The sequence below is a fragment of the Rhinolophus sinicus genome, linkage group LG14 (assembly GCF_036562045.2).
Source record: "Rhinolophus sinicus isolate RSC01 linkage group LG14, ASM3656204v1, whole genome shotgun sequence".
NCBI classification, from domain to species: Eukaryota; Metazoa; Chordata; class Mammalia; order Chiroptera; family Rhinolophidae; genus Rhinolophus; species Rhinolophus sinicus.
Window position 1 is genome coordinate 38,222,416 of NC_133763.1, and position 24,567 is coordinate 38,246,982.

At 36.7% G+C, this 24,567-nt stretch overlaps 1 long non-coding RNA gene across 2 annotated transcripts in view; it reads right to left on the minus strand.

Annotated features, from left to right (window-relative positions):
• LOC141568678 (uncharacterized) overlaps positions 1-24,557 on the minus strand; it is a 201,321-nt gene extending 176,764 nt beyond the window's left edge. The window contains exons 1-3 of one of the 2 annotated variants that reach the window (XR_012491880.1): positions 24,456-24,557; positions 19,992-20,156; positions 5,671-5,753 (exon numbers count right to left, since the gene is read on the minus strand). This is a non-coding gene — a long non-coding RNA (uncharacterized LOC141568678). The remainder of the gene's footprint in view (positions 1-5,670; positions 5,754-19,991; positions 20,157-24,455) is intronic. The other variant, XR_012491881.1, reaches the window with a different exon arrangement.
• Between the last annotated feature and the right edge of the window lie 10 nt (positions 24,558-24,567).

Sequence of the window (24,567 nt, forward strand, 5' to 3'; positions counted from 1 at the left end):
ATTAGAAGAGTATGAGAGATTGAGAATAAATATAAAATGGCAATCATGACAAAAAGTAATGAATGATTTATTAGTGTTGGAGAAAGCACTCTCACTTTCTACCAAGAGACTTATGATAAAGTAATATTATTTATTTTCTTAACAAACATTTTCAGCACTTATTCGTCTTGAACTAATATAGAAAGCATTGCAATCTGAAAGTCACATGGAATTATATCATTAGATCATTTTCATTCTTTGTGTTCTTATTCCCCCTCCCTTTTCTAGAACCAACAATCAATTCATAGACTAGCCTACAATATTTAAAATGAATAAAGAGATAAAGAAATGTCTCAATAACAAAATCCACATTGAAAAGTTAGGTGCTTTGAACTTTCTCATCACCTTACCAGGCTTTCCGCATGGGTAGCCTAAAAGACAACTCAGCAATGTCTGAATGGAACTGCAAACAATGGCTCCTTCATAAGTGGATCTTTAATTGATTAAGGCTGTGTTTATGGAAGCAGAAGAGAATTTACACAAAATGACAGATTTCCTTCATTTTTAGGGGTTTTACTGGTATACGTGTGGTAAAGGTGGTTTATCTATTGACTAATCCTGCTATATTTCCTCACGTATTCCCACCTGGTTACCATCCAACTAAATGAACATAAAAATTATTACTTTATACCACTTTTTACTAGAATTATTTCAGTTTCTTTTTTTTTATTTAATAGGGTAAAATTTACACTTTCTAAAATATAGTTCAGGTTTAGAGAATTCAAATAAGGTTCAGTTTCCATGTATCTTTTGGCCATATATTCTTACATTAAATATTAAAGAAAATACTTAAATAATAAGAAATTACTAAAACTCAAGTTAGCGGGGTCTCTCTTCTTTTAATTTGTTTAGGAAACTGCAAAGATGGGAAGTCTTAAATCATATGATTTGAATAACTCATTCAAGCAGTCATATCTACTTTTATCATTTAATTATCTAAAAATATTCTGATTTCAAATTTGTGTTATATTTTTAAATTGTCTTTATACGAGGTATTGCTATGATCTGTCTAGTGATTTCCAACAGAGAATTTGAGATTTAACTATTGCCCTGTAATTCCAAAAGACTTTTCATTTGTCCGTTAATAGTGACCTCTACTGGTCAACTATAGCAACAACATAGCATCCCTAGGTAGTTGCTCTCCAGTCCAAGGTCTGTTCAATTAAGAACAGTGGTATAATTGTTATATTAAGTTTAAAATATATTAGACCCTTAATGCCAATTTATATATTAAACATTTAAACCAAAAAAAATCAACTGGTCTTATAAATATCTGTGTACTGTGATTTCAAAACAAAGTTATTCCTGACAAGATCTTAGATCATTTATTCAAAGAGAATTAAGAAATTTTGATAGCTTAGAAGCAGATAAACCTAAAATGTATATTAACGTCACTCTTTCTGTTATGGAAAATTAAGAAGAAAACATTATGCTATGGCTTCCTTTTCAAAAAGTTTGTGAACATAAAAGTTGATATAAAACAATAAATCTATTTTACCTCAGTGCATTGAAATTAATTTTCTTCATTCACCTTGGACTTCTTTGTAAGCCAATAATGCAAATGAGTAGTTGTGGAATTTTCCTATTTTTTAGAAATAGATTTTATATTTTTATTTTATTAACATGTTATTAATTCATTTGTTTTTAAAAGATAATATATTCTGCTAAGCCCATAAAAGAGAAAATATTGCTGTTTGTAGTATTAAATGTGATAATTCTATACAAATAAGCTGGGAAATGTTTCAATATTGCTTAAATTGCATTAACCATTTTGTATTTTCAAGGTAAAACCCTGACTCAAGTCAGCCCCCCCCAAAATCAATCCAATAACTAGATTTTCTAGTTTTAGTTATTTTCCTTTAGTTACACTAGATGTTCCAATGAACACCTGAAAACTATAAATTAATATATTGCAACTTTCTGACTCCAACCTCTTATCCTTACACATATTTCCATTATCTTTTATCTCATTGGGCCCTCAAGTTATCTGACATCTCTTTGTTTTCCCTGTCCATGGTCCAACACTTCAATCACTCTCTTGTCAATATCCTACACTACTTGACTCTATTCCATTTCATGCCACTAGGCTAACATAACCCTAACGCTGAATGACAGCTTCTGTCTGCTTCTGTAGGCCTAATCACATGCAGAGGAGCTCGGCAATTTAAAAAATATGTTTAAGATCTACAAATAGTAGCTAATAAGTCAGACAGCATCTCTTGAAAATAATAAGATATGGTTTGTTTACAAATAACTATTACTTTGAATAACAAGCTTCTAAAATCAGGGATAAAGAATTATAAAGAAGTCAATTCAGTCCCAGGAAAAGCAACTAGGCAATTAAAAAAAAAAAAGGCATCCAAACTGGAAAGAAAGAATTAAAACTGTCACTATTTGTAGATGACATAATTTTATATATAGAAATTCTTAAAGACTCCACTAAAATACTGTTGCAACTAACAAATGTATTCAGTAAAGTTTCAGGGTAAAAAATCAATATTAAAAAAAAATTAGTTGCATTTCTATACATGAATAACAAACTATCAAAAAGAGAAATTAAGAAAACAATCCCATTTATAATTGCATCAAAAAGGACATAGTAACTAGGAATAATTTTAACCAAGAAGGTGAAAGACCTATGCACTGAAAAAGTGTACACACATATAAATGATCATAACTATAAATATGAATATGAAAAGGCTAGAGAGAAATATAGTATAATGGTAATCATGAATATTTAAGAAGAGTAATGACATCATTTAAATATTCCTTAAAACTCTACTTTCCAAATTTTTTAACAAGACGTGTCCATCATTTCCTCTCTTAGGTACTCATTTTCTAGGATCTACTATAACCATAGGCCCTAGGAAGACAAACCTTTATGACCTGTTCACCCACCTCATCATTCCAGCCATAGATAATCATGTAGCCCAAAACCCATCTAGACACTGGCAGTCCAATGATATATCTTAGTCTTTCAGAAAAGATCCTCAGCAGTCATATTTTAGAATTGTTGCTGGTGGTTCTAATGTGCATTGTACAAAATGAGTTAGAAGGTGGTAAGATAGAAAGAGAGAAACAGAGTAACTGAGCACCAGATACGTACAAATCTAGAAAGAAGATTTTAGGATCCGTAGGGCTCCTGGGAATAATAGGGAGTGGTATCAATTCCTGAGATCCCAAATCCAAGTCTTGTGAGGTCCAATATTACTCGTTTCCATTCTCTGGAATCCTGAGACATCAATGGCTTTATAATAAACAACTTTTTACCTGTTTACTAGTTTAAGTTGGTTTCTGTATCTTGAAACCAAAAGAATTTGACAGAATAAAAGAAAGGAAATGTATCAGAACACCTTAATACACTTCCTTTTATGAAAAAAAAAAAAAGGAATAGGAATACCAACTAGAAGTGTAAAAGCTTCAATTGTATCCCCTGAATTTTCCATTTTGAGTTACAAAGTTAACATGTTTTCTCTTATAAAACTAGTTGAAATTTCACTTAAAAGCTGAAGAATGAGTCCAAGAGATGGGCAAAAGGGGAAGTCTGAGAGATTGGAAGTATGAGAAGGATTCAACACACTGATGCTGGTTTTGAGATGTAGAAGAGGAGCTAAGGGCAACCCCGCACCCCGCCCCCCTGCTGAGAGCCAGCAAGGAAATGAGGACCTCTGTCCTACAGCTATAAGGAACTAGACTCTGCCAACAACCAGAATGACCTTGGAAATGGATTTTTCCTCGAGTCTACCTATAAGAGCCAATACTTTGATTTTGGCCCTGTGAAATATGGAGCAGAGAAACTAGTTGAGCCAATCCAGACTTTTCACCTACAAAATTGTGAGATAATAAATTTGTGTTGTTTTAAGCCACTAAACCTCTCCAATTTCTTATGTAGTCTTAGACCACCTACTGTAATGAGTGTTGAGATGAATACAGCCACATAAGGATCCCAGCTGAGCCTAGCATAATTGCTGATCCACAGAACTGTTTGATGCTTTAAGCCACCAAATTTTTGGGTGGTTTGTTAGGCAGTAATAAATAACAGATATAAAACTAAGTACTGAGAAAAGGAGTCTGGTATATTAAAAATACAAAGCAAATCTAAGGCATTGGCTTTGAGACTTGGCAAAGGGTGGAAAGTTGAAAAGTAGACAGGAAATGGTTAGTGAAGGCTTAAAAAATGGTGATGAAACTGCTATAGGAAGCTAGAAGAAGAAACTATGTGCTTAAATAATATATTCCAGTAAGAGTATGTATAGTGAGAAGAGCACAGTTTAATATTTGGGAAACAGAAACATGTAGAGCCCAGAGAAAAAAGCTATCAGTAAAGGAGATTGACAAACAGTGTTTGAGGAGGTAGACAGAGGGCCTGGAAAGAATGATTGAAGCAAATAAATAATCAAGGAGGGGCCAGAAAGTTATTTGTGAGAAATTTGACATGTCTTCCAGACTTTAAAAATATGTGTATATTTCAATTTATAATTATACTTTTAGCAAATTATTCTAAGGAAAATCACAGCACTATTTTAATAGCCAAAGAAAAATTCAAAAACAACCTAAACATCCAACAATAGAGCACTGAGCAAATGAATTATAACACAGCCATACTATGCAACCATTAAAAATTATTTTATAAAAGAGTATTTATTAACATGTAAGATCATTACCTTTTATTGACCAGTGAAAAAAGCAATTACAAAATTTCATTGACTTTGCATTTAGACGTGTGTGTGTGTGTGTGCGTGTGTGCATATCAGAAAGAAATGTAAAAGCATATGCAGTGAAATGGCAATGGTAAGCATCTCTGAATGGTAGGATTACTGTGGAGTTTTTCTTTTTTATTAATATTTTCTAATTTTCCTGTCACAAATATGTGTAAGCCAAGTATTTTTCACTTTAACATTAATGAAGACATCTTCCTTTATAGAGAGTTCTCAGAAACACCAAATAAATAAATAAACAAAATGGAAAAATAAACACCAAGAAATAAGCAAAATGGAAAAAAAGAAGTGTTCACTTGATCTAGCATTCAACAGATTATTCATAATTTAAGTAAAACCATTTCATTTGAATTTGGAAGAACCATGGAGATTGAGGAATGAATGGCAACATCCATTTCACAGAAATGTTGTGAGAATTAAACAAAAAAATGTGGGTAAAAAGATTGACCAATGTCTGACACATAGTAACAGAGTAAGCGATCAATCAATGAACGCCAGTTAACAATTTCAGGGGAGGATGGTAATATCAATATTCCACTGGACAGGCTTTGATTTAGGTTCAGCAAGGCCTTTAACCTCTCTCAGTCTCAATTTCCTCATTTGTAAATTGGGAGCAGTGGATATTGACATATATTTTGTCAGCCAGTTAAGAATTAAAATTGATAATATATGCAAAGCCCAAGCTCTAAGCCTTGACTTAGAAATACTTCAGAATTACTGAATAAAGAGATGGAGAATGCAGGACTATATAGCCCACAGCTTGGCTGTGGAATAAAGGAGCATATGTGATCAAGGTACACAGAACTAAGGGAGGGTACTTTCAAGACAGGAAAAATCAAGTATATACATCTATTTTCTGAAGAGAAGGAAATAGTGAAGAGTGATGAAAGGAAGCTATGAAGACAGAACTTACTAATTTGTGAAAAAATATCCTTGAAGAAATGGGAGAGGATGGGCTCTAAGCCATAGGAGAGGCACTCATCTTAGTCATCTTTCCTGTGAGACACAAGGTAAGGAAAGGTATCAATAGGGAGGACTCAAATCTTTAGGAAAATATTTTCTTGGTCTGTACCGCTTTGAATGGACTTCTGCCTAAAGCTTGGAGAATATCCATTTTGACCCAAAATTGAAAGCAGCTATCACCATCATCATCGTAATCATCGCCATCATCATCACTACTTTTTGTATTCCTTCATGTATTATAAAAGCATTCCTGCCGCCACAAAAAAAGGGGGGGGGGGGACTTAGAAATGTATTTTATTGAATAAAAAAACATGAGAGAAAGACATTTCCTTACTTGAGTAGTGCCTTATCCAAACATCTTACTCCAAAATTATTGCTAGGTCCCAGATATCTTTATACAATTAAGTCTCAGTAATGTGAATTCCCACTTCATATAAACACTGCTTAACACAAGGTATGTGCTTGTTCCCTTAGTACTCTGAATTAACATTTTGAACACTTAATTTTTTGGGTTCTGTAAAAGGAACATTCTTAAGGTATTTTTGGCAGGTGCTTTGGCTAGTTTCACTGAATCCATTCATTAGTACAAGGGAGCATTTTCCACTGGTTGCAGACCAAACCTAAGCTAAAACTTACTGAGTAAACATTCCTGTTTACTTGTCATGGTAAATTATTTGATTTACGGTTGGAACTAGCTCGCTATACACAATAGTTTTGTTTGATAAATAAATTAATCAATAATATATAGGGGACAAGATAGATGATTGGAAATATGTTAAGGACAATATAACACTGTGAGGTTTCAAATAAAGTGAATTATAATATAATCTGTATAGCAATATCACAATTATCATCATCATTTTCACCACCATCATTTTAATTTCATGTGAAATAGAAGTATCTCCTAGAAAATGAATATGAACATATGTCACGTTTAGTGATTATTTTGGTTATATCCTTGTATTAGTCAGGATTATACAGAGAAACAGAATCAATAGCTTGTGTATATATACAGAGATTTATTTTAATAAATTTGTTTACCTAATTATGGAGGTTGGAAGTTCAAAATCTGCAGTGTGGGACAGTAGAGGAGAGCCAGTACTGTAATATTCTCTCTTACTCAGGAGAGGTTCTTTGTTCTATTCAAGTCTTCAACTAATTGGATGAGGCCCATCCACATTAAGGAGGGCACTCCTCTTTACTCAAATTTCACCATAAATAGTTTGTGTGCAAGGCATGCCATACTGCCTGTTTTTGGTTTCCACCCACAACTTCTAACCCCTACCCCGACTTGGAAGAGGCACTGATATTAGTCTACCTTAAGCCCTATTCTAATATGTGGGCAAGCAGTATCTTGTCCTACATTTCTCCCCTTCTCCACTCCTCTGCTTCCTTCCTATCTCCTCTTCACTTTGGCAGTTTTCTCCAAGCCCAGGGACTCCTCTCACTTTGCCTATTCCTGAGTGAGTAATAAACTTTTGAATTACTTGTGATCGCTGGCTCTGGTAAGGTGTGTTTGACATCTAATACCTTACACAAGAGGAATTGCAGACATGATAACTGGCCCAGTCAGGCAAGGGTAATAACAGTACAAAACGCTTAAGATGACCATTTTTAGACAGGAGAGTGCAGATGGTAAAACTTCTGGTTACTTACTCAATGCACAAGTGCACTAACACCACATATTTTGGATTTAAAAAAATTATTTAATTAGGGAATAGATCCAAGTTGGCAGAATAGATAAATGCTGTGCCTGCCTCCTCCCCTGAACACATTACAATTACAACTAAATTATAGAACAATCAACCTGGAGAACCATCTGAAGTTTTCTGACTAAGGATATAAAGAAGAAGCCATGTTGAGCCTGGTAGGAGGGGCAGAAACACAGAACAGGCTGGCCCCAAACCTCCATGTGGCAGTTGAGAATCAGGAGAAATATATCAGCCACAAAGGTACACCCTAGAGGAAGGAGGGAGCCAAACCCCATACTAGGCTCCCCAGCCCAAAATACTGGTGCTGGGAAGATGAGCCCCGACAACATCTGGCTGTGAAATACAGTGGAGATTCCAACCATCTGGGTGAGAAAGAAGGCTGTGGGAAACCCAGGCATCCTCTTCAAGGCCCCACCCAGAGTCTCACTTGCTTGCAGTCACCCTGGGCTCCAGTGGAGGGACAGTGACTCATGGGGCATTGAAAACACACAGGGAGAGACTGAGTTGTGTGGCTTTGCAGAAAGAACTGGAGGAACAGTTGCCATTTTCGCCTTTTTCCCTGTGTGGAGTGTTTTTCCAGTGCAGCTGCCAAGCGGATGCCATCTTTCCTGTGTTGAGCACTCCCCCCACACCCATTGCTGAATCTCAATCTAAATTGGTTTGTTGAGCTCTGCTGCTTCACCCTGCTGTCTTCCTGGGACCCCACCCTACCCAACTCCCCCAACACCGGAGGCATTTTCTCAGGGAGCAGCCAGCCCAGCCCACATTGCACTCTTTCTTGGCAAACTATCAGGATGGCAGAGACTGGCCTCCATGTGCTCTGAGACTTTTGCTGAGTAGCTCGAAACCAGCACTAACACCAAACTAGAAACTATATTAACCTGGTGAATACAACTCTTTTCAGTCTAGTGACTCCCTGAGACACTGCCTCACCCACCTTGGGTACTGCACAAGGCTTTGTCAGTGGCTAAACCTTAAGGGAGCCAGAAGGTGGCAGCAGGCGGCTGGGTGTTCTGGCTTTTTGCAGAGCTACCTCTCCCACATGCCACCAGGTTTAGTACAAGCAGAGGCCAACCACAAATCACTTTGAAGTTACCACCAGGTAGTCCCTGGCTGGTCACAGGCAGTGGGTGACTGGGGTCTGTACTGGAGCCCTTCCCAAGAGGCCCCAGAACCAACATACTTGGAGGTTGGCTTCACATCACAGCAGAGCAACACCTAATTTTCTCCATAAGCAGTACATATAAAGGGTGGTCTCAACAGGCAGCAGAGTCCACTGTGGCAAATCCCACTCAGTGGGGTAGCCCTTTGAACAGCATCCCATAAGCTGTGATTGTGGCCAAACCCCACAACCAGTAAGCCTGAGGGTCAATCCCACCCGCTAGCAATCAAGGCTCAGATATATCATGAGGGCACACACAACCCACCCAAAGGAGACTCTTGGAGCACTGGCACAGGTGACCAGGGAGAGTTCCCTAGGGCCCCACAAGGCACCTAATACATAAGGCCACCTGGTCAAGACTGGGAAACATAGCAGCCCTACCTAATACATAGAAACAAACACAGAGAGGCAGCCCAAATGAGGAAACAAAGAAATACATCCCAAATGAAAGAACAGGAAAAAACTCCAGAGAAAGGACTAAATAAAATGGAGCAAGCACCCTATCAGATACAGAGTTTAAAACAATGGTTATAAAGATACTCGAGAAACTTAGTGAGAACAAAGAGATAGCAAATATAAAACAAGATATAGAAAATATGAAAAAGAATCAGTCAGAAGTTAGGAATACAATAACTGAAACGAAGAATGCACTAGAAGGAATTACTGGAAGACTAAATGAAGCAGAGGATAGAATCAGTGATTTGGAAGACAATGCAGCATAAAACACCCAATTGAAAAGCAAAAAGCAAAAAAAGAAACTTTTTTAAAGGATAGTTTAAGAGACCTCTGTGACAACACCAAATGTAACAATATTCACATCATAGGGGTACCAGAAGGAGACGAGAGAAAGTGAGGGATTAAGAACCTATTTGAACAAATAATCACTGAAAACTTTCCTACTCTGGTGATGGAAATAGACATATAAGCCCAGGGAGCATACAGAGTCCCAAACAAGATGAACCCAAACAGGCCCACACCAAGATACATTATAATTAAAATGGCAAAGGTTAAAGACTAAGAGAGAATCCTAAAAGCAGCGAGAGAAAGGTAACTAGTATCTTATACGGGAGCTCCCATAAGATTATCAGCTGATTTCTCAACAGAAACTTTGCAGTCCAGAATGGCCTGGCATGAAATATTCAAAATGATGAAAAACAAGGACCTACAACCAAGAGTATTCTACCCAGCAAGGCTATCATTTAAAATCAAAGGAGAGATAAAGAGCTTCTCAGAGAAGAAAAAGCTAAAGGAGTTCATTACCAGCAAACCAACATTACAAGGAACCTTAGAGGGACTTCTTTAAAACCATATGTGTATATATATACATACATATGAACATATGTATCTCCCAGGAAGACAGCAGGATGGAGCATCAGAGCTCAACAAACCAATTCAGATTGAGATTTGGCCCTGGGCATGGGGACAGTGCTCAAACAGCAAAGATAGCACCCGTATGGTGGCTGTACTGAAGAAACACCTCATATAGGGAAATAATAAATGGCAATACTACATATCTATCCACAATTATTTTCAATGTAAATGGATTAAATGCTCCATTCAAAAGACATAGGGTGGCTGAATGGACAGGAAAACAAACCCTTACATAATGCTGCCTACAAGAGATTCACTTCACATTGAAAGACACACAGAGACTAAAAGTAAAGGGATGAAAACGGAAAAAAAAAATAAATAAATAACACTGGAGTAGTAATAGATATACCAGACAAAACAGGCTTTAAAACAAAGGCTATAACAAGAGACAAACAAAGACCCAGTAATCCCACTTCTGGGTATTTATCCGAAAAAAACCCCAAACTCTAATTCAAGAGAACACCTGCATCCATATATTCATTGCAGCATTGTTTACAATGGCCAAGAAGTGGAGGCAGTCTGGGTGTCCATCAATGGATAAATGGATAAAGAGGAGGTGGTACATACATACAATAGAATATTACTCAGCCAGGAAAGGAAATCGGTTTTTGCCATCTGCAGAATTCATGGATGGACCTGGAAGGTACTACGCTAAATGGAGTATGTCAGACAGAAAAAGACAGATGCAATGTGATTTTGCTTATATACGGAATCTAAAGAACAAAATAAATAACAAAACAGAAACAAACTCATAGATATAGAAATTATTTTGATGTCTGCCAGATGGGAGGGTGTTTGGGGACAAGGTGGAAAAGTGAAGGGATTAAGAAGTACATATTGGTAGTAACAAAATACTCATGGGATGTAAAGCATAGGGAATATAGTCAATAATCTGGTAACAACTATGCTCTCATATGGTGCCAGGTTGATACTAGTCAGGGTGCCAGGTGGATACTAGATCACTTCTTCAATTACATAAATGTCTAACTGCTAAGTATGCTGTACATCTGAACCTAATATCAAATAATATTGAATGTCAACTGTAATTGAAAATATTTTAAAAGGGCGAAAAGATGAAGGGGAATAAGAAGTCCAAATTTCCAGGTATAAAATAGATAAGTCATGGGGAATAATACAGTCAATAATATTGTGATCGCATGGTACGGTGTCAGATGGTTGCTGGACTTACCATGATGATCATTTCTTTAGGTTTATAAATGTTGAAAAATTATGGTGTACTCCTCAAACTAATACAATATTGTATGATAGCTATATTTTTAATAAAAATCTTTATACATAATTTAAAAATTAGGCCATCCAATGAATGGCATATATACTATGCATTTTTATGATATGTATTTCAAATGTAATATTACCAATGGCTTAAACAAGATAGAAGCTTAATCGCACACAAATGAAAGGCCCATGCTGGTATAGCAGTTGTGCTATACAAAATAATCAAAAGGTAAGCCTCCTTCTCTGTTGTGGTTTGTCTACCTCTGGGTTCCTAGATGGCTCACTATCACCTATACAAATTCTAGCTAGCAGTAAACAGGAAAGAGAGAAGGAAAGACATTTCCTTTTCCCTTAAGTTCATTACTTATAGGTGACAGAGATGATGTCTGCTCATATGCTATTGTCCAATACTCAAACACAACTAGCTTAAAGGGAGGCTGAGTATCTTTATTCTAGATGACCTTGCGTCTGGTATTATAAGAAGAAGGTGGAACATGAATGATGGGACATAAGTAACCAGCAGTGTTGACTACATATCTAATCTTTAACAATTCGGTATGTACGTATGTGTGTGATTTTGTGCCTCATACACATATATACATATTTAAAGGAAAAAGTATAATTCATAGCTTAACATTAATTACAATTATAACTATCCATCTGATATTATGGTGATATAATTAATACAACTTTGTCAATAAGGATTTGCTTTATGTCATAAGGCATACTAGATTCATTTTAATTTTGAAAATTTGAAATCACTGAAAAATTCCTCTGTGGATATGAAATCAATTATGCTGTTTATTCATTATTTTGTCATGTGAAAAAAAATCTTCATTGATAATTATGAACTACTGCCACAATTTTGCTTGTAACAAATCACCCCACAACTCTGAGGCATAAAACATCAATCATTTATTCTTGCTCATACATCTGCGTGGTTGCTGGAGGTTGTCTGATGTAGGCTGAATTTGGCTCCAAGCTGTAGTTTAGATCAAAGTCTGCTCTGTATATCTTTCTTGGATCAGTGGGACTACTGTGATACTTGGGACGTGTTCTTCACATGACAATAACAGAGGCACAAGAGGGCAAACTCGACTGTTACATTATGTTTTCTGGCTTTCATTTATGTCAATGTCTGTTAACAGTTCATAGACCACTGGTAAGCAAATGTTCAAGCCCCATACTAGGGGCTGACAAAGTACCTCTTTCCCACCTCGAGACATGGCGAGGGTGTGAATATACATTACTATTATAAGGAAGTGAAAATTGGGACCACTACACCAATCTGCCATAAGATCATATTGTACCACTCCAAAGTGCATGCAATTTCATGTTGCAGATTAGACTTATTCCTATAAATTAATTCATTTATTCTATATTACTTGGCTCTTATTATATGAGAGATACAAACGTTTTTTTTTCAAAACATTTTAAGACGCACCTCCTGCTCTGTAGAAAAACAGTCTGGTGCAAGATTACAATGAAGTTAAAATCAGTTATAGTATAATGTGGTAAATTCAGCAATAAAGATATGGAGAGGTCAATACAAATATGAGAAGAGGCATCTATTTCAGCCTAGAGAAAGGAAGAGTCTTGGGAAGATTTTGTGGAGGAAATGTTTTGAAAGGTTCTATAAAAAATTGGAATTAAATTTTATCAGTTATCTTTTGATGCATTAAAACTGCCCAAAGAACTCACAGAGGAATTTTACTCATGTCTTTGGGTTTGCTGTTGTGGCCCTGCTTCAAATGTTTTTCATTCTCTTCCTGGAGCTAGTCAGGGTATATTTTTCTCATGATAATGGCAAAGACCTAGAGAGACAGCGTGAATTCACAAACTCATCATTTTTTTTATCTCCTAAAATCCCATTGGCCAACACAAGTCACATGATTGAGCACTGTCACAATTGAGCCTTGTGACATCATATTGTGATTGAGGCAAGTCACAATATGAAGGAGTAGGGCAGGAAGTATACTCCTTTTTGTGTGTGGGTAGAATTGGAAGGTTGCAGGGCAACTGATTAAAGAGAGGGGAGAAAAGAATTAAAGCAAATAATGCAGCCTACCATATAAGTAAAAACATCACCAAAACCCCAATTTCCTACAAATACTGATCTATTTATCTATCCACATTAATGTCCATTTATATGTCTATAAATGAAAAAATGAATACATAAATACATAAAAATATGTATTTAGTCCATATCATGTGATAGGCACTATATGTTTGGATTCATTAATAAATATATATTATTAATACACACCACACTAATTCCTATAGCATTGGGAATGCTCACTGATTCCATGACCCATAATAATAACGACATTTATTTAGTGTTTACTTAGACTATTTATGCCATTTTTCCTTTTTTTCACAGAATTAATTTGTGATATAAATATATGGATTTATCAATTAAACCCTTTACTAAATTCTAAGTACCAATTTCTTTTATTAATCATAGTTATATAGGACTCAATTTTGTAGACTGGCTTTATTAAAGTACAATGACCATTAATAGCAACTAATAGGTTTTGTGTTTGTGAGTGTTTCAATGTTCACAGAGAATCAAGGCTTTTACTTTGTACCACAAGAAGAGTTTTATAGCAAAGTGGATTATCAGATCTCACCCATAGAGTCTAATGGTGTAGGCATGGGCTTGAAAACACCTAATTGAAATAAGTAGAATAATTTTAACTATGTTGTTAAAAAGCAGGCCTGTGATAGTCCAGGTAATCCTGGAACACACTTTGAGAAACACCAGTTTCAGGTTTAGGAGCTCAATAGAAAAGGTATGAAGATAGCCGATAACAGCAGACAAAAATAGACCTCGATCTTTTGCTATTTTTCTGATATGTTACTTTGAACATAATATTAAAAAAATGCACTAAGTGATTATGTTTAAAGCACACTTGAACTGGGTAAATTAAGATGCAGGTTATCTTTTTATTTCATTAGCATTTGCAATGATTCTGTGGATATTTAGTAGAATTTTTTAATTGGAAGTCATAAATGAGATGCTTTTCAGATGCTTCTTGATTTTGACTTAGCAGAATTAAAGACTTTCAATAACTTGCTTTCTCACTCTTCTATTGTTAAAATGTTCTTAAGTATCATGACAAATACTTCTAATTCTAATTCTTTTCTAATATATCTAACCTGCTATAAATAATTAGTATAGTTGAATAAGCTTCCTTGCTGTTAGCTTTCTATAAAAGTGGCAGCGAGCAATATTCTTAAATTGAGACATTTGATGTGAAAATCTGATAAGTGATTACTTAATGAAATATGTAAATCCAAGCAACTGGATATGCTTAGTGTCAAATTAACTACAAGATTTAGCTTCAACAAAATTTAAAAGTTATAACAACACAGTAATAACCAAACATTATTACATTATGACATAGTTGATCATTCATTCATTACAATAATAGTAGCTAACATTCTTTGAGCTCTTATAGGCACTTTACATATATTATTTCATTAAACCCTCATAGAAATTGCTGAGCTTGATATTGTAATTATTTTACAGATGCGGTTCAGAGAAGTAATTTCTCATGATCACAGAATAATTTAGTTCTGTTTTTCCTTACCCATTAAGCCTATCTATGGCTTAATATCATAAACGTAAGTCTGTTTTTCAATGATGAAATATTTTGGGCAACAAGGATCCAGATTATTTGCTACTAAATTATAATGCCCTTAATTATCTTATGCATTTACTCATTACATACTAATTAAGCAAGTAAAATGTGCAAGAAATTACCATAGGAACTGGGGACAAATATATAAAAAGGAAGATATGGTTTACTACCATCATAAATCTTTCAATCTCAAAGGTTTTTTGTTTGTTTGTTTGTTTTGTTTTGTTTTCAGTCAGTCTGATAGGTTTAATAAACATTCACTGACTGACTGAATGGCTGACAAATGGAAGTAGGCCTGCCCATCTTTCCCCTATAAATTTTTGTTTTTCTACTGTTTGCCTGAAAACTACAAAAGGGAGGTTTTTAGAATTGTTCATAAAGATAGGTATTTGAATAAAGAACTAAAGAAATAACCTATAAATAAACTAAATCCATCAGTTTCTTTTGGTTGCAACTGACAGGAAATGCAACAAAGTTGGATGTCACAGAAAAGGAGGGATACTGGCTAACATATGAGGTGTGATGAAAAGATATGGTGAATGTTTAAATTTTAAAAAATATCACAGTAAAATATACATTGTCATTAATCCCCCTCAAAATACAGCCCCTTGCTTCTAACCCACTTATCCCATCATTCTTGCCAATTTCTGAAGCGATTCTGGAAGTCCTCTTTCATGAGTGTCTTTACTTCATCCTTCATCATGACAACACTGCGTGTCACACATCACTTCTGGTATGGCAATTTCTGTCAAATAAAAACATTGTGGTGTGTCCTCATTCACCTTATTCACTAGATCTGGCACCGTGCAACTTCTGGCTCTTCCCCAAGGTCAAAATGATGATGAAAGGTAAACATTTTGTATCAATTCAGAACATCAAGGAAGCCACGACAGCACAACTAAAGGCACTCATGAAAAAGGACTTCCAGAACTGCTTCAGAAAGTGACAAGAACAATGGGATAAGGGTTTCAAAGCGAGGGGGGAGGGGTGTATTTTGAGGAGGATTAATGACGATGTATCTTTTACTGTAATAATTTTTTAATTTTACATTCATTGTATTTTGTGATCACACCTTGTAAAGGAACAATATAGAGGTATCTCTATCATTAGGACAGGAACAAAATTGCACCAGGATCAATTTGCAGGATCTTCTCCCTTTGGAGGCCCTGATCTTAGGCCATGTCCCTCTAATTAACAAAATGCCTTGCTATTTCAAAGGCACTCATTGTCAGATCAGCAAGCCCAGTGTTGATGAGAGGATCTGCCATGCCATTAACATTTGCCTTGCCTAGAACAAGCTTGCCATCTAGTGACAATGACTGATATCTACAGAATATGGAAATGAATTTAAGTGCACACCAACATGCACGCATTACCTCAAAACTTAAACTGTTCTTTTTTTTTTTTTTTTTTTAACAATTTATAGAGCTCCTATTATGAGTTGGGGTCTGGAGATACAATAGCGGGGGGGAAATTAATATGGTTCAAAAAAATCCAGTAGGGAAGATAGACATTATTCAAATAATCACCAATGAAATGTAAAAATATAACAACACATATAACAACTCTGTGCCAGATTAATTCATTTAATACTCATACCAAGCCTATGAGGAAGACAGTATCTTCATTTTACAGATCAGAAAAGTAGGCGGAGAAGTGAAGTAACTTCCCCTAGGTCACACACAAGAAGAGGAATATATACCCAGGCAGTTTCACTCCCAAATCTATGCTTTTAACCACCTCTGAAAGTAAAACTGAATTTTTGATATATGTAAGCAAGATAAATATTGGACAACATTCACTCACTCAACCTCCTACAATGTGCCAGGTACTATTTTTGGCCTGTGGATAGAGAAGCAAACAGGACAATAACAAGAAAAACACTCTAACCTCATGGAGCTTATATCATAAACATACACGCGTGTGTGCACACATTCACACAAGCATTAATATATAATTTCTAGGCTGTTATATGTCAAGAAATTAATACGGCAGGATAAGTGACTAGTGGTGGATAGGTGAGGAGACACACTATTTCCAGAGCAGTCATGGAAGTTCTGAGGACAGGACATCTGAACAGAGACTGCCTAAATGTCAGGGATGTGAGCATCTGGAAGGAGAATCCTAGGGCAAGAGATAGCAACATAAAGGCCATTAGGAAGAATTCTATTTCTCATTCTGTGCCTCCACCCCACCACCTCCTCCCATCACTGCAGTAAGAATGACTAAAGGGGAGTGCACAAAAAACTGAGAAGTAGGATATGAGATCGCAGAAGTACCTGGAAAGGCTTTAGAGGACATGATAAAGACTTCAGATTTTATTCCAAGTGTGATGGGAAACTAACTGAAAGTTTCAAAAAGGGAAGTAACATGATTAAATTTATGTTTTTTTAAAGATCACACTAGTTACTGTGAGGAGAGTAGACCGTAGGGTGTGTAGAGTGGAAGTAAGGAAACTGATTAGAAGATTATTGCAACACTTCAGGTAACAGATTATAATGAAGTCTAATAATCAATCAAATCAAACTTACAAATAACTATTAATACAGAGAAAACCGTGTCATAATAGAAGGTACAGTATATGGGAAATCAAAGGAAAGGTCACATTTAGATGAGGATCAAGAAAATCATCAAAGGGTGGCATATGCAGCATATCTAAGAACACAGAACCAAGACTATATGAGTATCTTCAAGAAAGAATAAATAGTTCAACTTCATTGTAGCATAAGGTGAATGTAAGAGTGAAACATGAATTTGAGTCAAATAATGGAGAGATTCAAAGGATTAGGGAAATAAAAATGAATCTGTCGTGCGGGGAGGCCTGCGGGGTCTCTGCTCCCGCTCCCCACACAAGAACGCAGGATATGGTGAGGCCAAAAAGGAACACCCACGGAGCCATAGACAGGGGAGTCATACCACTACGGTCTCACTGGAGGCTGGGTTCACTGGACGTGCGACTTGCTGTCCGTTTTGTCTGCAACCCACCGAGGACTCTCTTCGACTCTCTTCCTCTCTCCTCCACTCTCCTCGGCTCTCCTTCGTAGCTGCAGCAGTTATATTAGTGGCCAATGGCTCAATGGCTCAATGGCTCAATGGCTACAGCTGACGGCCAATCAGCCACACCTGATGGCCATCTACTACCCGAGGCAGCACCCCTCCACGTGAGGCCGAGAGCCTGTAAACTACTTTCTGGGGCTCTGCCCCCACAGAATCTTTCCTTTATTTATTCTTTTTTTTTCACATGCAGGTTTCTATCCATGTTGGTGCATCTTTTTAAATGTTCCTGAGAGTGTTGGGTACAGAAAATGTTATTCAGAAATAATTAATAAATCTGCTCAAAGACCACCAAATTGTGACACATCCATAGTCTGACAAAGTTAGGTTTATTCATTTGCTGCAGTAAGAGATTCTACATCAGGTGGTTGGTTGCTGGTTTTTATTCTTGTTCTTTTTCTTGTTGCTGCTTATTTATTTAGTGACTTTCCTAGACTAATTCTTATTTCCTTCAGTGTGTAGCTTCTGAGTCTTCAAATAGCCTTCTTCCTTTTAAGTTCTTGTTTTAATTTTTAGGCTAGGCTTCTTAAAAACCAAACCTGGGTCATTATAATTTGATGGTCAGCCAATGATTGGTCAGCAGTTTGGGGTGTTTTTTTGTTTTTCACTTTTTGTTTTTGCCTTCCTTTTTACACTTTGCCTAAGTTATCTGTGTAAGAAGGCATGATTTAAAACTTCAGGCAGTTTACAAGACAGCCTGGCTTTCACCTCCACTTGAGCAGGGCCCCGGGGTCAATTGGAGGTGAGTTGTTTTCTCCTTTCCCTGGTCTTTCCTAGTCAGGCACACAACCCTACATATATGCACAATATTATATGTCCCCAGGAATATGTTGGAACTTTTCATTTTCCTATGGTTGTCTTGTTCTCCATTATGACCTTTGAAATTCTTGGCCTTGCTCTAGTTTATCCCAAATGAGATCACAGCTTTAGGTAGCTAAGATGTTGCCAGCTGTTTGCTATTGTTTAAGTTTGGGGGTAGGTCCCCCTCCCACCTTGCTGAGCTGAGCTCTGAGTCAAATCACCTAGCTCCCACACTCTGAAAATACAGATTTCCCAGGGAATTTCAAGTTGGGCAAAATCTCGACTGTTCTCTGGTGCATGGTATATTTAGCCTAGTTTCCTAAAATCATCATGCAAGTCAATGACTATGTAATCCCTAGTTGCCAGCAGGATGTAGGTTTCTTGTGAATAACATTAAATTACATTTTAATATTCAGTGACCGTTAATCTATTTGTAAGGAACTATGTTAATGCTTGAAAGGTACAGAGATGAATATAGTAATTCCTTCTTCAAGAAGCTTATCAGTAATAAGGAAATTATACACACAATTAATTATAATAATATCTGTAATCATTTCTACTATAAAAATAAATAGGATGAAAACATAAATTTTGCCTTGGGAAAAGGAAAAATCTTTGATAGTGGTTGCATGAAACTGCTAAGTTTTGGGGTGGTTAATTACTCAAATAGCCAAAACATTGACAGTTGTCCTTTTCAGTCTTTTGATCCCTGCAATACAGAGAAGAGACTAGAGAAGCAGACATGATGTTGATTGATAATGAACAATTTTAGTGAAAAGGTAATATTTGAGCACCTGAGGAAAGTTAGGGAGCTAAACATGTAGATATCTGAGCAATGACGATTGGATTTAGTAATGTGAAGGTCACTGGTGACCTTGAAAAGGGCAATTTCAGTACAGTAGTGGGGTTGTAAACTTGACTGAAATAGACTAAAGAGAATATGGGAGCAGAAAATTGGAGACAACAAATATAAACCACTATTTCCAGGACTTTTTCTATATAGCTTTCCCCTACTATCCAAAAGTAGAGCATTCTTATGATACCTTTCATGAGCTGAAACGGTGTCAAGCAAAGAACGAATTACCATTAATTTATAGGGGAAAAATTTTTGAGAAGTCCCAGACCCCTACCAAATCACACAAAACAACACATAAAACCTAAAATAACACTAACATACAGTAATAACAGTAATGATGTGATAAATATACAGTCTATATAAAGTAGAAATAGTATTTGTACAGTGTAGTTTCATTTAACAGTGCTCACTGGAAAACAGTGTACCTGCACTTACCTCTATAATTGCTTGCTGCAAAACAAACACCGGCCACTATTTTCGCCTTTTTTCTTAAAAGTGAAAATCCTCTTAGGATTTCTTTTGGTTAGTGAAAAATGGCACTAATGTGTCTTTTATAAAATCCAAGTGGTGTAGAGCAAACTTATGACAAGCAGGGGATACCTGTAAACAGAAAGAGGTGGAGTGGTAGCTGGAGAGGTAAGTGGGAACAAGAGGTTTTATTACTGTCTGCTTTGATGTTTTTAACAAAAGGATAAATAATAGCATATTTATACACTGATGAGAATGATTCAGTAAAGTACATGAGAAGTCTTCGCGACTGAGAGGCTGGCTTAACCAAGGAGCACAGACATAAGTAGAACTGATGGGAATAGAAGTCCTCAATTTTTTTCAATGAGATTAAAAGACAAGGTTATCATCTAAGAGTAAAGGTGGGAAGAAGGTGTAAGGTCAGAGGGAAGAGGAGATAATATGGAGTCAAAGATTTGTTAGAATCAGGCTGGAGAGAAAGTGAGCTAGAACAATAGGAGAGATGGTGTGTTTTCAAAACCAAGAGAATATAGTGTTTCAAAAAGACAGAGGTCAAATGTGTCAGGTGCTGCTTAGGAGTTAAAATGAGAACTGAAAAAGCCACTGGATTTAGCAACTTGGAGGTAACTGCTGAGCCTAGCAAGAACTACTCTATGGACTGATAGGATCCGATGAAAGATAAGTGCATAGTGAAGTGAGGAGAAGGTGAAGGAATTAGGATAATTTATGTCTATCTCTAGAAGTCTGGCTGTGAAGGGAGAAAATAATGCTTTTGACAAGAAGTTAGGAGGAGGGGTGAAATGGGTGAAGGGGGTCAAAAGGACAAACTTCCAGTTATAGAATAAGTCTTGGGAATGTAGTGTACAGCATGATGACTATAGTTAATGCAATATTGCGTATCTGAAAGTTGCTAAGAGATATTAAAAGTCCTCATCATAAGAAAAATAAATTTGTAACTATGCATATATAAGGTGACTTATTGTGGTGATTTCACAATGTATAAAATACCAAATCATTATGTTGTGCAACTGACACTAATATAATGTTATATGTCAATTATACCTTAATTTAAAATAAAATCAGAAAAGTATGGAATAATCTCCTTTCTCCATTTCAATTCTCTGAGGCTTTCCAGAAATAGGCCCAAACAGTTCCCCTGGCTTCATGTGAAAAAACAGGGCGTTTGGAGAAAGAAAAGAAGATGTAATAGGGATGCCCAAATATACACATGGCTGAGTGAAAAAAAAAAACTGAGGACACAAACCAAAGGAGAGGCCATAGGAGGGAAAAAAAGCTACACATGTCTGAGAAGTACTCAGTGATACAGAGGGATCTGATGAAAATGAATCCTAGAAAACCACATTAGTAGAGGCCTCCATCAACAGATATAACCCAAGGGAATCGGAGTGAGATAAAGAACCAACAATTGGTCATGAAGTCAGATACTCCCAAACTCCACTAACTTTCCCCCCTTCACCCCTAATGAAGAAAATCAAAACCTAAAAAGGAACCAGATTGACTATTCTCAAACTGTGTGCTGAGATGTCCCAGGTACCTCAAACACCTCACAGGGGTACTATGGAATATTTAAATATTTGATGGAAATGCAGTGAGCCTGATGTGGAGGGTAAGAACTGAGACCCTAACGGAGTTGACATTTCAAACCAGTTTGGACTGATAATAACTAAAAATGACCAAGAAATTATTAAATCTATCTGAGCTATTGTCAAGGGAAGGATAGGCAGATTTAACTGAATATAACCAAAAGCAATTAAGTAGAGAGAAAATAAAATTCTGTCATGTTACTATCCCACTGTGTTGTGATATCTCAATTATAGCAAATAAAGACCATTAAACTTAATCTTGCTGGTCCACGTAGCAATTCTTGACCATAGGAGGCAGTGGTAAATATTAAAGTTAATCCACTCATGCATTCATTCATTAAACATATATTTATATGTCTACTGTGTTCTAATCATTTTACTAACCATAAGAGACACAGGGAAAAGCCTGCAAAGGATAGTGTTTAAAGTAGCATGCCTGTGACAATCACAGTATATGCCTCTACATTGTCTCTATTTTTTCTCAAAGCATTTATTACTCCCCAAAGGAACTTATTTACTTGTACTTATCTACATATTTTTGGTCTGTCTTTACTACTAGAATTAAGAGCCAAGAGAGAAAGGATTGTCTTGTTCTTCCTCTTCCCTCAATTCTCAACATTGCCATGCCTCATGGATCGATACTGGGCCCCTTCCCTTTACCTACACTATCTTTTAACCCTTGGATGTAAATACTGAATGTGTTGATGCCACATATGTATCCAGCGTTGACATGTCTCTGAATGCCATACTTACACGTTTAATCGCGTACTTGAAACACGGCTACTGAATAGGTACTTTGAATTTAACATATGTTCCTCCCTCCCCCATCCTCCACCACAATACCTAACAGTTTCCTCACACTAAATAGCACATCATCCACCTAGATGGTGGGTAGTTTGGGGCACTAGTCAAAAATCTAGAATTCATCCTTCATTACTCTTCTTCATCTGCAAGTCTATCAGTTCTATTTCCAAAATACATCTCAATTCTATTTCCTTCTCTCCTTCTCTACTGCTACCAAACTATTTCAAGCAGTGTCTTTTGCCTGGGCTACTGAAGTAGCCCAACTGGTCTTCCTGCTTCTACTCTATTTTTCACACTGCAATCAAAGAGAAATTTTCATATCTAAAATTTAATCATCACACACACATACCCACATACACTCAACCCTACTTAAAAAAAAAATCTGTCAGTTTCCAATTGCTCTTCAGATAATCAAGACTCCAAACAAACCTATAGTAAGTAGTCTCATGGTCTGGCTCTCTACACCTGTCATTTTGGGAGTTTCTTGCATGTTTTTTTTTTTTTTTTTTTCCTAGTTTTTATTAATACCTATCCCTTCCCTGCTCCACAGGGAACTAATTAAACTAATGCCCCTTGAGAGCAGAACTTTGATGTATTGTTTGATGTACTGTCTTTAACATCTAATCATGTAGCAAATAGTCATGCATAATGTTTCCATCAATGACAGACTGCATATACAAGGGTCCCATATTATAATGGAGCTAAAAAATTCCTATCACCTAGTGACATCACAGCTATTGTAATGTCATAGCACAATGCACTTAATACGTTTGTGGTGATGCTGGTATAAACAAATCTACTGTGTTACTAGACATATAAAAGTATAGCATATACAATTATGTATAATACATAATACTTGATAATGGTAATAAATGACTATGTTACTGGTTTATGTATTTACTATACAACACTTTTTATCATTATTTTAGAGTATACTGTTTATACTTACAAAAACAGTTTGCTACAAAATAGTACAGCAGCAGCTTCATACATCTCAAGTTTACCATGTCTCTTGATTGCATCATGTTCTCTTGCGATTGCTTTAATCTCTGGTTGTTTTGTACAGGCTTATAGCCCAGGAGCAATAGGCTATAACCATATAGGCTACATGTGTAGCAGGCTACCTCACCTAGGTTTTCTGTAAGTGCACTCTATGATGTTTGAACAATGAAACTGCCTAATGATACATTTCTTAGAATGTGTGTCTGTTGTTTAGCAGCGCATGACTGTAAAAAAGAGCAGCAGCAGGCACCCTAGGCCTGAAGACTGTAGCAGCTGCATCTACCATAATACTTCTCTCTAGAATCCTTGAGGCCTCACTGCATGGAGTGAGGGATACCTCTCTGCCTCACTCCATTCAGGAACTAGGCAGTATGGTGGCTCACAGCGTGACGCCCAGTCCCACTGGCAGGGTCAGAGCCCAGCTCTGCCATTTACCAGCTGTGTGACTTAAACATCTTTGTACATCAGCGTGTATCCTCAAGTGTAAAATGGTAAAGTTGTGAGGATTAAATATGTGAACACATATATATATAAAATTAGGATATCGCTCCCGAGAAGCCACCAGTTCTGTGAAGTGAACGAACACTGGCCTGAGTTCCTATCAGGCTACTTCGTACGTGCACGATGATTCCAGAAAACAAAACACTTTGCTCCTTAAACTGAGCTCTCCTGACTAAGCGGACCCTACGGAGCTGAAAACATAACTTGCTTCACTAGCCCAAGATTGTAAACCCACACGCTACAATCCTACACCAAATCCTGCTCTCCTCTCCAAAACGCAGTCAAATATTCGAGTGTTAGTAATGCGCCAGGATCAGGAACCCAGCACCGCGAGCGCCTCCTCACAGCGCTGGCGCCGCGCCCAGCCCCGCTCCCCGCTCGCACATGCGCTGCAGAGATTCCTTCTGTCCTTGGGTTTCCAACCTCTTTCCTTCCCTTGGTTGGTCTTTCGTCTCTGTTCCTTCTTTGACAACTTTTTAAAGCCTAATGTCTCTTTCGGGCGAATTTTTGCTTTTAATACCTTCAGCAGCTACCTGGAGTTTTAATCACGTTGTTTTCCCACCACTGTAGAACGTCACCCAACAGTCTGGGCAACCGAGCTCTGAAGAGAAGTCACTGGTCTGTGGAGCAAG